This window comes from Micropterus salmoides, unplaced genomic scaffold (assembly GCF_014851395.1).
Source record: "Micropterus salmoides isolate LMB-PRFRI ecotype aquatic unplaced genomic scaffold, ASM1485139v1 Ms_hic_scaffold_21, whole genome shotgun sequence".
Classification (NCBI taxonomy): domain Eukaryota; kingdom Metazoa; phylum Chordata; class Actinopteri; order Centrarchiformes; family Centrarchidae; genus Micropterus; species Micropterus salmoides.
The window spans coordinates 938,458-953,379 of record NW_024041262.1 but is presented as its reverse complement, the minus strand read 5'-3'; positions in this window follow the sequence as shown (position 1 = coordinate 953,379).

The window sequence follows — 14,922 nt, the reverse complement described above, 5'->3', positions numbered from 1 at the left end:
GATAAGTGTCATATAATAACAACAATAATAATGTATTTGATCAATACATTAATGTATTCAGGCAATTCAGTATTCTGTTGCTTGGCTGTGTGAAGCTGAAGATTATCTTTACTCATTTGGCATCTTGCTTGTGAAACAAAAAGTAAAAGTATTTAAATAACATTTATTTTAATTGTGCCTGCAGCCCAATGCCACGGTTCAGTGTGAAGATTTTTGTTGATTTTGTAATGTCATGTATCCCAACAACCCCGCAACCCTGTACGCTGGATAAGCGGTTGACGATGGATGGATGGATGTATGGATGGATGGATGGATGGAACCCAATAACACCAAAAGAATTTATATGATTTATTGCCTTGTGAAAAATAATCGCTAATAAAGAGCTTATTAACGTCCCTCTCCTTGGTGCAGTCATTGATTCTAAATATATACTAGAGTAGTAAATAGAGGCCATGTTTGCACGCTCCCGCGACCCCCTCCCCCCCGTGCGCGCGCACGCTTCAATCTGGGGGGGCACAAAACAGTCCCTTAAGAACCCTATGAAATTCATGATATTACAGTGATCTATATACAAATAGATTCATTAAAGTATAGTGTATTATAATCCTTATGCCTTGCTAATATGATGGGTCAAATATCTACATTTTAAAGCAGATAGTGCAGAGAATTAAAGCAAACAAGGTAGTCTTCCGTGTGTGAGATCTGCACTGTTTTCTGGGGTTTACCTTTTGACATTGCCCACCATAAGGGCTGCAGTACTGCAGCAACAAGTCTGGATTAACGAAACGCCTCAAACCTATTAGGTTGATCTGAGTTTCGGAGAGTTTGACAACAATACGAGTTTGCTAGCATTGTAACGATTACTCATTAACAGAGCAGCTGAACAATCAACCGTAAGAGTTGTATGCAATAGGTTGTCCATTTGTCCAGTCACAAGGCTATTAAATAAAACAGTCCCTTCACTCATGGTTTCAATAGTAAACTGTCATAGGAATGACAATTACCGATAAAAACCATTATATTCTAACCAGAAACATTTAAGAAAACATAAATTACAAAGTATCTTTTGTATTTCATGCAAATAGGAGGTTTTTCAGTAATTTTTAACAAAGCTCCCGTCGCTGCTATTCTGAGGGGCGGCCTTTAAAGCTGATAAACTATAAGATCCTCAAATTCCACTGGACGCCATGAGAAACTTACTCACTCTTGTGTTTTGCCTGCAACATCTTAATTATTAGCTAGTAAACAAAATACGTCAGATGTGATACGTATAAAACAGAAGTTTAAATGGATTGAAGATAAAACCGAGTTTGCTTTCTCTATCTGTGACAGCTGTGCTTAACTCTGGACCTGTCTTTTTCTGGTTTTATCCTCCATCACATAAGCATCGGACATCTTGTTTTGTTTAAAAATCCCAGAGATAAATACCAAGTCATGCTAATGGCTAGAGAAATGTTTCCTGGGAAGAGTCATTTTTTTATGGATTGTTTCGATGATGCCACGAGTGTTCCTTACAGTTATTTGATGATTGATTTTAAAGCTAAGACACCTGCTTTCAGACCTGCCTGTTGTGTATATGCATAAGAGAAAGTAAATAAACATGTCTGATCGCATTAAAAGAAACCTGTCTTTACTGCAAACTTTGGACGTAGCATCTCCATCTCAGAGAGTAAATATTATTAAATCTGCATCACCAGACCTTTTGGTATCATTATGCAAAATAGCTTACAATGTTTTAAAAGGTAAAATTCCTTTAAATAAGACACAGTATCAAAAATTAAAAAAGAAGAAGGCGGGGATTAGACTGCTCGCCAATAAAAAGGTTTGCGCTTCAAAGAAAATGAAGATGCTGCTTAAACAGTCTGGAGGTTTTCTTCTTCCCCTCCTGAGTATCGCTGTGCCTTTTATAACGAGTCTTATTACTTCAAGACAAACTTAGATAACTATGGAGTATGCACAATTAATGTTTCTGGTACCTAAACAACAGCTTGATCTTTTAAGAAGACCACGAGTCTATTCGAGAAACTGTTGAAAATGGCTTGGATCGTACTATAAAAGACATTCTAGATCAAAACACTGAAGATCTTCATGAAAAAGCAAAAAAATATTCCATCACATTGAGATTTCTCACCATGGTAAAACAAGGAGAAAAAGACCAGAACACACTAACTTTGTCAATGCCGGTTGCTGAGGATTTTCAGTCTTCAGAGCAGAAGAATCGAGAAGGAAGAGACTTTGTTTTTGAAGAAGTTTTAAAAAAACATGCCAAAAAACAGCAGAAATACAGCTCAGCATATTTTGGATAAAATGTCCTCCTCAAAAAACATACCTGCATGGACTGATTGTGGGGAGTTTGTGTTTAATGGTATTGTTATTAAAGGGTCTCGTGTATGATTTGATAAAGAGGAGTAACTGCTTCTCACAACGTGTCTGACAGCCAGAGACCTACAGGTTGGGATAAATATTTGCAATCGCTATTGAATATAGCTTTATCAGTTGTACCAAATCAGCAGGTCAAAAGAAAAATTGACGGGTTTAAGAGGAAGACTTGTGGAGAAACTTCTCCTCCTATTACTGGACCAGCATCTACACCTCTTGTTACCAGAGGGCGATTAGCAAACAATGAAACAAGTCCCTTTGTATCTCCTGAAATGCGATTGAGTGATTGGATAACTTTTTAATTGTATATCATTATTGGTTTTAAATAAATACATAGAGACATAACTGTATCATTTCAAAGTGTTTTTATTTATATCACCATAATAACAAAAAACATTGTCGTACACGTTTCAATCTATAAATCATTTTGATAATGACTGGCACACAACTTCTAATATTATTATACACACTTAAAAGAATCTGATATGATTGGACACACTGGTTACATTCTGCATAATTATTTTGACCACATACAACTGAGGGTCGTATTTTTATCACAAATTTGCACACCATAAAATCATTGCATGACTGTTTATTACTATATTTAGTCATTACATTGTCATAAGATAACCCTCTATCCACGTGGTAAAGAAAAAACACACAATGCTGACCGCACACTACAGAATCCACATCTTGCACTTGTCTATCAGAATGTTACGTGGACTTACAATTACTGTTGAGAAAGACAGAAAAGGATTCAGGAAAATGTGAGTATACCGGAGAGTTCCCAAAACTGTCAAAGAATGATCCCACACCCTGCTTGTTAATATAGATAGCAACCGAGTGTTGTCCTCCCAGGTGGGAGGGGGTCTGTGTTTACCACCAACATGGCAGGTCTCTTTTTAATAACTGATTTAGGAAGTTGGTCACTAGCAAATACTCCAAGAAAGACACCTTGCTTTACTACCTTATCAAGTACTTTCGACAGTTCTATCGTTTTCTTACTATCGTTTGTTAAAGTTAGAAAAAGCCAATAAGAACCTGTCTTCTTGATGATATCTCAATTATAGAATCATATGTGGCGTAAATAACCGCATTTATTGTGTGTTGAAGTGGAGTTCTAAAACGAGCCTCTAATCTAACACTATCGTTTTTTATTAGTGACATATGGTGTCCGCATCCTTCGTCAGGGCTCAGGTTAAAACAGACGATACTATATATACATATATTTTGAAGGATATTGTTGGCCGTCAACATAAAAACTCTATATGATAATGGTTAAATGTAAATGATTTCGCGCATAACTATCTGATGATCTACAAATGATCTACAAATCCTACTACAATAAATTTAGGTATTTGTCTCAAGAATACATTTTCTTGATTACAAACACGAGTGCCCATTTGGAACGCTAAAATATTTAAGACAGACTCTGTCTATGGGATATTTAACGTTGCCATGCATTAATGCCTTAGCGTGTGCTAGCTTAACAGCCGGAGATACAGTGACTTTCTTTACAAACAGGCTTGCTGACATAATGTTAACCTGAAAGTTGTCTACAGTGTTGCGCAAAATTCGTTTTTAGCTCTTATGAATTTTATCTTGAGGTCTAAAAAACAAGTCAGAATGTAAAGGGGATATTAGCTCCACTACACGGCCGCCTTGTGTGTACTCCATTCTTTTAATTAGTCCCTCATTGCATCCTCCAGCCGTTGTGTCGTCCATATGACCTGCTGTATCCATACAAAATAGTCCAGATCCAAACTGTGTCTGCAGAGCGTCCTTTCCATAGTTCAAAAGGCACTCTATTATACCCCTGTAAGGATATGTGTTTGATGATTGCGTTATGAGTCGGCCCCCCAACGATATGTCAACCTTTGAAAATATTGTACATCCAGGGTAGTTGATAAAGCCCACTTCGTCTGCTTGATCCAGGTTTCCGCCATTAGCTTTGTACAGAAACATATTAGATCCAGGTAGTCCTCTGTACTAGCGGGAATGAAAAATTCCAGGGGTGCAGAGTCTTATACCGCTGTTAGAGGAGGGAATCCAATGTAGACGCATTTCTCAATACTTGTTTGTGTTAACGGTACCATAAACAGGTCTAGCTCCGACTTAACGCCCACTTGTGACAGGCTATGTACCAATGACATTCTTGTTAGAAATGTCTCTTGTCTTCTGACGTTTTGTCGACTTGCTTCTCCTTGCTTGTTTATTTTTTCTAGTCTTAGTATGGGTCTTCTTATTTGGTGTTCGGTTACGCCTCTTTGGTGGGGAACTCCCTCTTTTCCCAGGAGGCGGTTTTATTGGTCGGGGAGCCACGGCCACTATACCCGACCCCTCTTGACGTCTGTTCATGACGTTAGTAATAACATCCGTAGCTATGTTTTTAGCGGCTGTCTGTAAATGAGGGGCAACAAATGTAAATCCTTTCTTGAATAAGGGGAATGCTAATCTAATCAGACCCCTAAAGATACCCCCTAACCCTGCGCTGTATCCTGGTAAATCACCACCCGCTTGGGCTGTATAATATGCAAAGTATTTGTCCGCATTGTGAGCATATGGATGGTACATGTTTGCTCCTTGTCTAATACTGACATTTTACGGTTCGAAAGTGTAGCTTTATTATCACTTTTCCGTACGTAAAAGGGATATGTTGATTCTGATCTGTCTTGAGAGAAATCTCAATACTATCAATGTGTGTTTTGCAGAGCCTCAGATAGTGTGGTCTGTCAAGCATTTGTGATCATATGGTTGTTTGGCCCCTATTCTTAAAAGAGGGTCGTAACTATCCCCTACCGTTTGATGATCAACAATATCGGTATAAACAAATATATTATACATCCCTACAATAACATTGGCAGGATGAGGCGCCAAATACGGCATCTGTGTCAACACTGTTTTAGTTCGTGGCTGAGATCTAAATGTTGCAATTCCCTTGTGAGTTTTAAAAGCTGCTCCGGGGATAAATCCCAACATTTGTGCAAGTTTTCCTTGAAACGTTAACTCTACGTCTCGTTGGTAAAATGCTTACTCTGTTGGTAATGTTGTTGTAATCAAGTTCAATTTGACCCATGTCGTTTTCAGATAAACAACTGTTTAGTTCAGCTATTATCTGTGACATTGTCAATAATGATTTATTTGTAGAGCACTTTTCAAAAACAAGTGCTTTAACAAGTGTAAAGACAATAATACCCAAAAGACAATAATACAAAAACAATACAAGATAAAAGCAAGAAAACATTGAAAAGACTACAATACACGTTTAAGATAAATATAAAATTTGTAAAATAGAATAAAATAAAAGGGATAAAATAAAGTCAAATAAGATCGGGAAAGGCGTGATGAGATGAAGGCGTGTAAAATGGTTTTGGTGTCCTTAAAAGTTAGGGGGTGCAGATACAAGGAAAACAAAATGGGTCCTAAGACCGACCCCTGAGGCACAAACGAAGACAAAACGAAGAGGAATAGTTGTTTACAGACACGCAAAACTTCCTATTTGACAGGTAGGGTGAAAACCATTCTAGGGCAGTACCAGAGATCCCCACCCAGTGCCTCAGTCTGTCCAACTTGATGTTGTGATCAATGGTGTCAAAAGCAGCGCTAAGGTCCAGGAGTACCATATTCTATACATTGTTGTATAGAATCCCTGTGTCGCTGATAGAACTACCCTCTTGTTGTATTTTTTATCATACACAACAAATTTTGAGTCTTCTGATGAAAAAGTTTTCCATGTTTTTGGATATTGTATATTATATCGCTTGCTCATAAAATGTTCCCTGTAATATTTCGCCATCATAGTCTTTTAACCTGTAAACAGGAGGGTCCCTTGACACGCATTCCTTTACAGTAAAATATTCATCAGTATAATTTTGTTCATAAGCTTTTTTAAAAGGGCTGCGTAGATTTGAAATTCTTACAGTATCACCCACCTCATATTTAAAACAAATTACTCTTTTATCTTTTGTTTTATACAAGTTGTTAAATAAATACATAATTAAATACATCAATTGGTTTCATTTTAATACTACGATGATAACTGTGATTGTAGAAGGTGACTAAATCCTGCAATATATCTACGTATCGTTTAGAATTATTGGCTGTTAAATAACGCCACATTTTAGATTTCAGAGTCCTGTTAAAGCGCTCTACTACAGATGCCTTAGTCTCATTTGATGTGGTAAAGTATACGATACTATTAATTTTCATCAACACATCGAAATCTTTGTTTAGGAACTCTTTTCCCTCATCTGTTTGAAACATATCGCAACATATCCATCGGCATTGATTATAAGTATACACTTTTCAGAAAATCAGTACAAGCACCTATGTTTTTACAAACCAAAGATTCAGTTAAGCAATACATCACATCAGCAACATCGACATGTTGTTTTCTGGTTAGCGTTAAAACGCACAAATCAATGCTACAAGTACAAAAACAAAACACATGACCCATATGAAACTCATTACCATTCGAGTAGAGTAGATTTCACATCTGCATATTTATTGCATATATTTATGGTATGCCATCCCATGTCATTCGTCTAACACATTCTGTTTGTCAAATCTAGAACAACATAGTGTCCTATCTGTGTCACATATTGCATTGTTAACAGCTTCACACAACAGTGCTCTCTTCTTATACACAATCTCTTTTTGACATGGTTTAGTAGACTAGACACATTCTCCATTGTTTTTAGTGTTGTTCCCCCTTCCTTTTGTTAAAAAGCTTCTGCGTAATTTCTCTCTTATGTCCTTTGATATAAAAGAAGTGTTGCGTGTCACTGCATGTGTGAGGTTGTTTTCTGCTACATTCGTCTGTATATGCACAATACACACACGTTTGTATAGCTTTTTGTTGCAGTATATCGTATAAATAATAAACTACGGTTACCTGTATAATACTGCTAGCAGTAGTGTTAGGAGATGTGTTGTTGTCACAACAGTCCAGAGTGTCCAAACATGTACCCTTAAACGGCTTGACCCTGCTCTTGTCCTCTTCTGGTTTTTCTTGAGGAATGAGAAATGTTAAATTTGACTGCCGAGCCATTCCTCTCATCCGGCGTCAGCAGCGCTGGGAGCATTTCCGGCAGTGTGAGCTCTCCCTCATCTGCGAGGAGAGTGAGGAAGACGCCGGCCCGGATCCCCTCCCTGCCGAGGAGGATGGTCCGAGTATTTTGAAAAAATATTCCAACTGGGCGCGCAGCTGGCCGCAGCGGCCAACAATCTGGGTGTGCTGGGGGAAGAAGCGGCCGCTGAAATGACTGGCTGAGGAGGGAGAGCAGCCGGCCGATGTTGCCGAGCCCCTCCCCTCCATCTCACGTCCAAGCCACTATGTTTTTAAGTTGTGTGCTGCTTGTGACAAGGGTGTAAATGTACCAAATGTTTTGATTAAAACAACTTACATTCCCCAAAGAGCTAATTCCTCCCCACCAACCCCTTCCCAGCAAAGTGTTGTGCTGAACACGGCACTTCAACACGGCGCGTTCACCGACGCTAAGCTAACGGCTTGCCCCGCGGCCCACACCACTCTCCCGGCTAAGGCCACAGTGCTTGCTACGCCGCCTGAGCTGCGACACACTACGGCAAGAGCGGCTCGTTTCTCGGCCGTCATGCCGCAGAAGCGGCACAATGCAGCTATCTGATCCTAGCTTGCATTCCCAGCGCGCCAACGTGAACCCGCTCGGGCGCGCTGCTAGCTCACCGGCAGTGTTTTCGTGCCACACAGACATACACGCTAAGCTGCCGAAAACTGCTCCAACGAGAGGTCGCAGCGCATCACGGAGTATCCGTGGTAGCAGCAGCCTAGCCCGCTATTGCCGGAGAGATGCTGTCACTAGCCACGTCTCTCCCGTCAGAGCAAAGCAGGGAAGATCGCTCGTTGCCTCTGCGAGCGGCTCGCTCCGTCGTTTGGCCGCAGAGGTGACACTATCTCTCCCACAGTGGCCAACAGCTGTGGAGAGGAGAGCTCCCTGGCTCGTCACTTCTCCTCTCGACAGTTCTGCTGATAGTGAACGCGTCGCTGTAGACGCTACGACAACACTGTAGCAGGCAATGACGTCAACGGAGCGACCGGCCGTGGTGCGTTCAGGACACCACAATCCGCTCGGGTTTTTCGAGACTTCGGCCGTGGTGCGTTCAGGACACCATAATCCGCTCGGGTTTTTCGAGACTTCGGCCGTGGTGCGTTCAAGGTCACCACGGCCGGTTCGGCCCTTTCGATTGCGGCCCCCCTTGGGCCAAACTCCCATTTATGGAGGGTTTGGCGGCGGTGAGGGCCGAGGAAGCTTCTCAGCTAACAGCGCGTCCCCTGACTCATTTCCACACGGAATGGCGACGCTGCTGCAAGCCAACAGACTGGATGGACGGCACACTGATTTACTCCCTACAATTTTGCCGTATCCCACCGTCTTTCCAGGGCATCAAGGAAGCCAACCTGTCCTCTCAGGAGGAGGTGGACTTCCTGGCCACAGAGATTCAACAGCTCCTGCAGAAACAGGCTATCTCTGTCGTTCCAACCCACGACACGTACAGGGGTCTTTACTCCACGTACTTCCTGGTCCCCAAGAAGACTGGAGGCTTCAGACCCATCCTGGATCTCCGCTACCTGAACCAGCATATTGCACGGAAACCGTTCCGCATGCTGACACTCAGGAAACTGCTAGAGCTAGTGCAGCCCGGCGATTGGTTGACGACCATAGACCTGAAAGACGCCTACTTTCATGTCGAGGTGGCCCGGAAACACAGGAAGTTTCTGCGTTTTGCCTTCCAGGGGGTGGCGTACGAATACACCAGACTCCCCTTCGGCTACTCACTGGCCCCACACACATTCAGCAAGTGCGTAGACGCCGCACTGCTACCATTGCGTGATCAGGGCATGAGAGTCTTTTTCTACTTAGACGACCCCATTGTCATGGCCAGGTCAAAACAATGGGCAATTTTCCACACAGCTCAGTTGATTTTGCATCTGAACAACCTGGGCTTTGCAATCAACTGGGAGAAGAGCTCCCCCTATCCCCGCCAGGAGGTGGAGTATTTGGGGGTCGTGCTCAACTCAGCCAGCCTGAGAGCTCATCTGTCGTAACTCAGACAGATGACCCTTCTTCAAGCGGTCCGCAAGCTCCAGCTGAGAACTGCTGTGACGGCGCTGGCGGTAATGCAGCTGCTGGGGCTCATGGCAGCAGCCCATCCAGTAGTTACCCTGGGCCTGCTACACATGCGGCGGCTACAACGCTGGTTTACCAGTCTGCATCTAAACCTCAAGAGGCACAAGCAATGCATGGTGACGCCCCCCCAGTCAGTACAGAGGGACCTGCGGTTCTGGGGGTCCCCACATCGCCTGAGGGCGGGGGTACCGCTCGGCCGGATATCCTCATACGTGTAGGTGTTCACGGATACGTCTCTGACCGGATGGGGAGGGACCTGCCTGGGGAGAGCAGTGGGTGGTGTGTGGCCTCCTGGGGAGAGCCGACACATCAACCAACTGGAGCTCCAGGCGGCTTTTCTGGTCCTCCAGCACCACAAAGCCCTAGTCCAGGGCAGGCACGTGCTGGTGAGGACAGACAACCGCACGACAGTCACCTACATCAACAGACAGGGCGGAGTCCGATCCGCAGCTCTGTTGACGTTAGCAGAGGACCTATGGACATGGGCTGCAGCACACTTGCTGTCTCTGAAGGCCCTTCACGTCCCAGGCTCGGAGAACAGGGGGCCTGACCTCATGTCGAGGGGCGGTCCCCCACAGAGCGAGTGGAGACTGCACCCCGATATAATACAGTAGATCTGGTCTCGCTTCGGGACGGCGCAGGTGGACCTGACACCCACTGCCCGCTGTGGTTCTCGATCCTACCACAGGACAGCCCGCCCTTGGGCGTGGACGCGTTTGCACACGCGCCATGGCCAAAAGGGCTGCTGTATGCGTTCCCCCCACTCCATCTCATCCCCCCCCTGCTGGTGAGACAGGAAGGGTTGTCAGTCATCCTGGTAGCCCCCAGCCGCAGATCGGCGGGGTGGTACGCAGAGGTGACGCAGCTGGCAGTGAAGGAGCCCTGGCCTGTGCCTCAGGTCTGGGGGGCTCTGTCACAAGAGTCAGGCGCCATATGCACGCTGCCGGTGCTCGGCCAACCTCTCCAGGTTTGGCTCCTGAAAGGGAGAGGTTGAGACAGGCTGGGCTGTCTGCAGAGGTGGTACATACCATCCAGGCGGCGAGGGCAGGCTCCACCACTTCCTGCTACAAAGCTAAGTGGCTGGGCTTTCAGCGCTGGTGCATTGAGAAGGAAATGGATCCCATAACCTGCTCAGTGGGATCCATCCTTTCCTTCTTGCAGGGCCTAATGGAGAAGGGACTGTCACACTCAACCATTAAGGTGTATGCGGCAGCTATCTCATCTTGTCATGAGGGGTTTGGCGACAGACCTGTCTTCACCCACCCCCTCGTGAAGCGTTTTCTGCAGGGTGTGAGGAGACAACGACCGGTGCTACGTGTCTCTGCACCCCAGTGGGACCTGCCACTGGTACTAGAGGCTTTGAGGTCAAACCCCTACGAGCCCCTGGAACAGTCCTCCTTGAAGATGCTATCTCTCAAGACAGCCTTGTTACTGGCTCTCACCTCTGCCAAGAGGGTGAGTGAGCTGTGCGCCCTGTCGGTTCATCCCAGCTGCATGCTGCTTCGTGGTGACCACAGTGCAGCAGTGTTAAGACCGAACCCCTCCTTTGTTCCTAAGAACATAAGAAGCTCGTTCAGGTCGAGGACCATACATTTGGATGCCTTCCACCCTCCGCCCCACCTGGGCCTAGGGAGGCGAGGCTGCATCTGTTGTGTCCTGTGCGTGCCCTGACACATTATATGAAGTGCACGGCCCCCATTCGACGCACTGATCAACTGCTTGTTTGCTTTGGTGACGGTGCAATCGGTAAAGCTCTATCCAAGAAGCGCCTAGCCGGATGGCTTTGTGACTGTATCTCACAGGCCTACGTGCAGGCAGGGAAAGACCCACCCTCGGTGGTCCGGGCTCACTCCACACGAGGTGTGGCTGTGTCAACGGCCCTCTTCAACGGGGTGAGCGTCGAGGAGATTTGCACAACGGCATCGTGGTCTTCACCATGTCCATTTGTGCGTTTTTACCTCTTGGATGTGTCGGGCTCCTTCTCAGGATCTGTGCTCGCAGGTGCGACTCAGGATCTGTGAGGAAGAAGACTGGTGTCTACCATAGACTACCGGTTGTCGGGGAAAACATTCTTACACTGACTGTGATGTCACCTGTAGGGGTCAGGACAGTTCAGGTGCTGGATCTGGCTGGATCAGATCCATCTGGTCATGCCAAACCCCTAGCGGTCTAGTGACCTTTCTGAGGGGTGGCCCACTGCCCCATCTCTTAGGATAGAGGCAGCCTAGGGCCTGTGGCTGGTGACCTGGGGCCGATCGTGTCAGTGAGGTGAGCTGTGGCTTGTCGCGGCTGGGCGGACAGTCATCGGGCTCCACCCACTGTACCCATAGAGTCCAGTAGAGGGCGGAGCCTGTGTGAGATAGAACGAAGGTTACGATATGGTAACCCTAGTTCTATTAGCACAGGCGGAGCCCTCTACGATGGAGCCCTGCCGCTCCACCGCCGTCTGCTGAAGGGTTGGTTGGATGCTGAGCAGTGAGGACACCGCTATTTATACGGTACGCACGTACAGTAGCGACGTCCAATTGGTCGGCTACTTACAGTATTCAAAATTTCAGTGGGCGAGTACGTGCGTGTGATAGGAAGAGAGGTAGTACCCGTAGAGTCCAGTAGAGGGCTCCGCCTGTGCTAATAGAACTAGGGTTACCATATCGTAACCTTTGTTCTTTGCCATAGTCATCCACCCATGAGTTATCGACGACATCATCCTCGAGTAATGGAAAATATTTAGGACTGCCTGATAGATCCTCACCCGCTGCACGTCCTCGTACCTGTACAAAACAATTCACTGTCGGCCGCATCACGGAGGTCTTTGAGGTTGTCTGCTGTATTATTGTTCATCGTGCTTGTCCTCAGGACCAAAAAGTTTTTGTTTTGATCCCTACATAGCTAACATAAGGTTTATACCATCTGAATAATTTATCAATGTGTGAGAAGACTTCAAGGGTTCTATCCCATTCCCCCGACTGGACCACAAAGCCGGTGCTGAACCACATCTCCCACTCTTTAGACGTGATGGGGTAGCCTTTTTGTTGCTCTGGGATCCCCTTCCTTTCATTTTGAATGATAGAATCGTCCTTGCATGATCTAAAAAAGATGTAGGATTCTGGGTCGTAGACTTCAAGGTCTGTCTCTACACGGTAGAGCTCTCCTGGCACAGACCCGCACCATTGTGTGGTATAGACTCCTTTTGAAGCACTCATATCTTTACAGACTTTGTCTCTGAAGTAATTCCAGTCTTTGGCTGAAAAACTAATGTGCGGTGTGCTTTCACGAAGAAAAATTTCATCAAGCTCTCTTGTATAAAGATGAACTGTTCCATGCTCAAACAAGAATCCCGACATTCTAAAATCTTCCACTGCCCATTCAAAATGACGAGCCGAAGCCTTTCGGTCCAGAAAATCAGCCAATGTTGTTGGGGGAAGTCTTCTTTCTAGGAGCCATACTCATTGCAACAGGATCTATAATTATACGTCATTTTGGAGTCATTACTCCCAATTGATTACCTGTGACGTCCATGATTGTGATGCTGCAAAGATGGCGCTGTTGTTCTGCACGAAGATAGCTCTGTCCGATACGGATTCACCCAAAAATCGTTCAGTCACACTGTTCCACGCTCTCGGTCAGATGTAAGTCAAAAGACTAGCCCGCTATATATACAACTGATTGCTAAAGCCACTCCCAAACACCGCTAATAGAGGATAAGGCCGGACGTGTCTAAATATACCCATTTTCACCCCCCCATCTCTTTGTTGTTCAACCTTACTATGACCCCAATCTTTTTATTTATTTATTTATATTATTATCATTTGTAGTTATTAATAATTTTTTATTAATCAAAAATGTATTCACGTGCACGACTGTTACGCTTTGCTGGCCTTTATTTACTACTTACTAGTAGCATAGAAAACACATTGTGGCATAGTTTCCTTTGCTTTTGCCAGCTCCTGTGATCAACCTGGTGAATACTAAAGAAGACCATGGTCTGTGTGAACTATCTTTTAGAAAAGTAAAAATGTTGAGTATTAAACAATTGCTTGAGCGTGAGTTGTGTTAATAGATTCAATGTCTTGTTTAAAATTTTTGTTAAATAATTATGAGAAGTGCCCTTTTTTTCCCCCCTTGAGCCCCTGCCCACCAAAATGTCTGTGCACGTCCCTGCTGATGGGAGGAATTCGTTTCCTCCTCTTTAAAAATTAAACCTTGGCCTTAATGGTGATGCACAATGCAAAAGGAGAGCTGTTAAAGCCCTTTATTAACACAGAGAAACACTAGCATCTGGAGCTAAAGAGTAAAGATCGCTGTGATGATACCGACACACTTGTACGTACACACACACACACACACACATAGATAAGCACTATACACTACAGATATCGTCAGTTCAGTTGTATCTCAGCACAAAAGGGAGAAAAAGCTGAATAGACACAGACTGTGATCAGTGTAGATTCATTGGCTTTCATTGTAAAGACACACAAACATACAGACAGCGAGAGCTTAGGAGCTCAAATGACAAAGGTTTTCATTGTATTTGTTAAAGTGATGTCCAGTGTCTCTGAGCTGCTTTTAACACTCCCAGAAAGGCCATTACAATTAAAGGAGTGTTGGCCAGAGCGAGGGGAAATGGAGAAGAGTGTGATGAGAGTAAAAGAGGGATGTCAGCACAAAGAGTGGTGGAGATGCTTTTAGCTTCTCTCTGCAGGAGTAATGTCCAATTACTGCTCCGTTTGAGGCCGCCGACTCACACTGTCATCAGCACACAAGCGCCAGGTTATGGCCCTTTGCAATGGGCCGATTGTCAGCTGCCATGGATCACAATCAGCCAGCAAGTCCTCGGAGCCATCCAGAGGAGAGGGACATTTCACACTGAATATTCATGTTGTTTTACTGGTTGTATTAGGCTACAGTAATCTCTGGCAATGAATTTCCAACCTCATCATGAATAAACTCTCTCTCTACGCCTTCAACAGCAACTGACAAGGTCAGTGCTGTTTTTCAATGCTTGGTGTCATATCACTGTGAACTGTTTGTTTCGGTTAAAGACAAAAAAATAGATGAGTGTGTAGATAAGTTGGTGTTTCATCTCCTCTGACTCTGACCAGCAGGTGGTACCAGATATTCAACTTTCTTGTTTTTGTCTTTTTCTCTCTTTCATTTCACAGCACTCACATTTTCAAGTGTATAACAATTGCAAGATTATTGTACAAATGCTGTGTTGAAATATGTCAGGGCCAAGAAGCTTTGTTATTTCTGGCACTGTTGATTGAAATGACTGCATACTGTCTTCCTGTCTGGACATTTGCAGCCTGACATTCAGTCTCGCTGTGAGTGATTTTTGCCTCCAGTCCGAGTCTTTCCTTGGTCAGTCATCTACAGG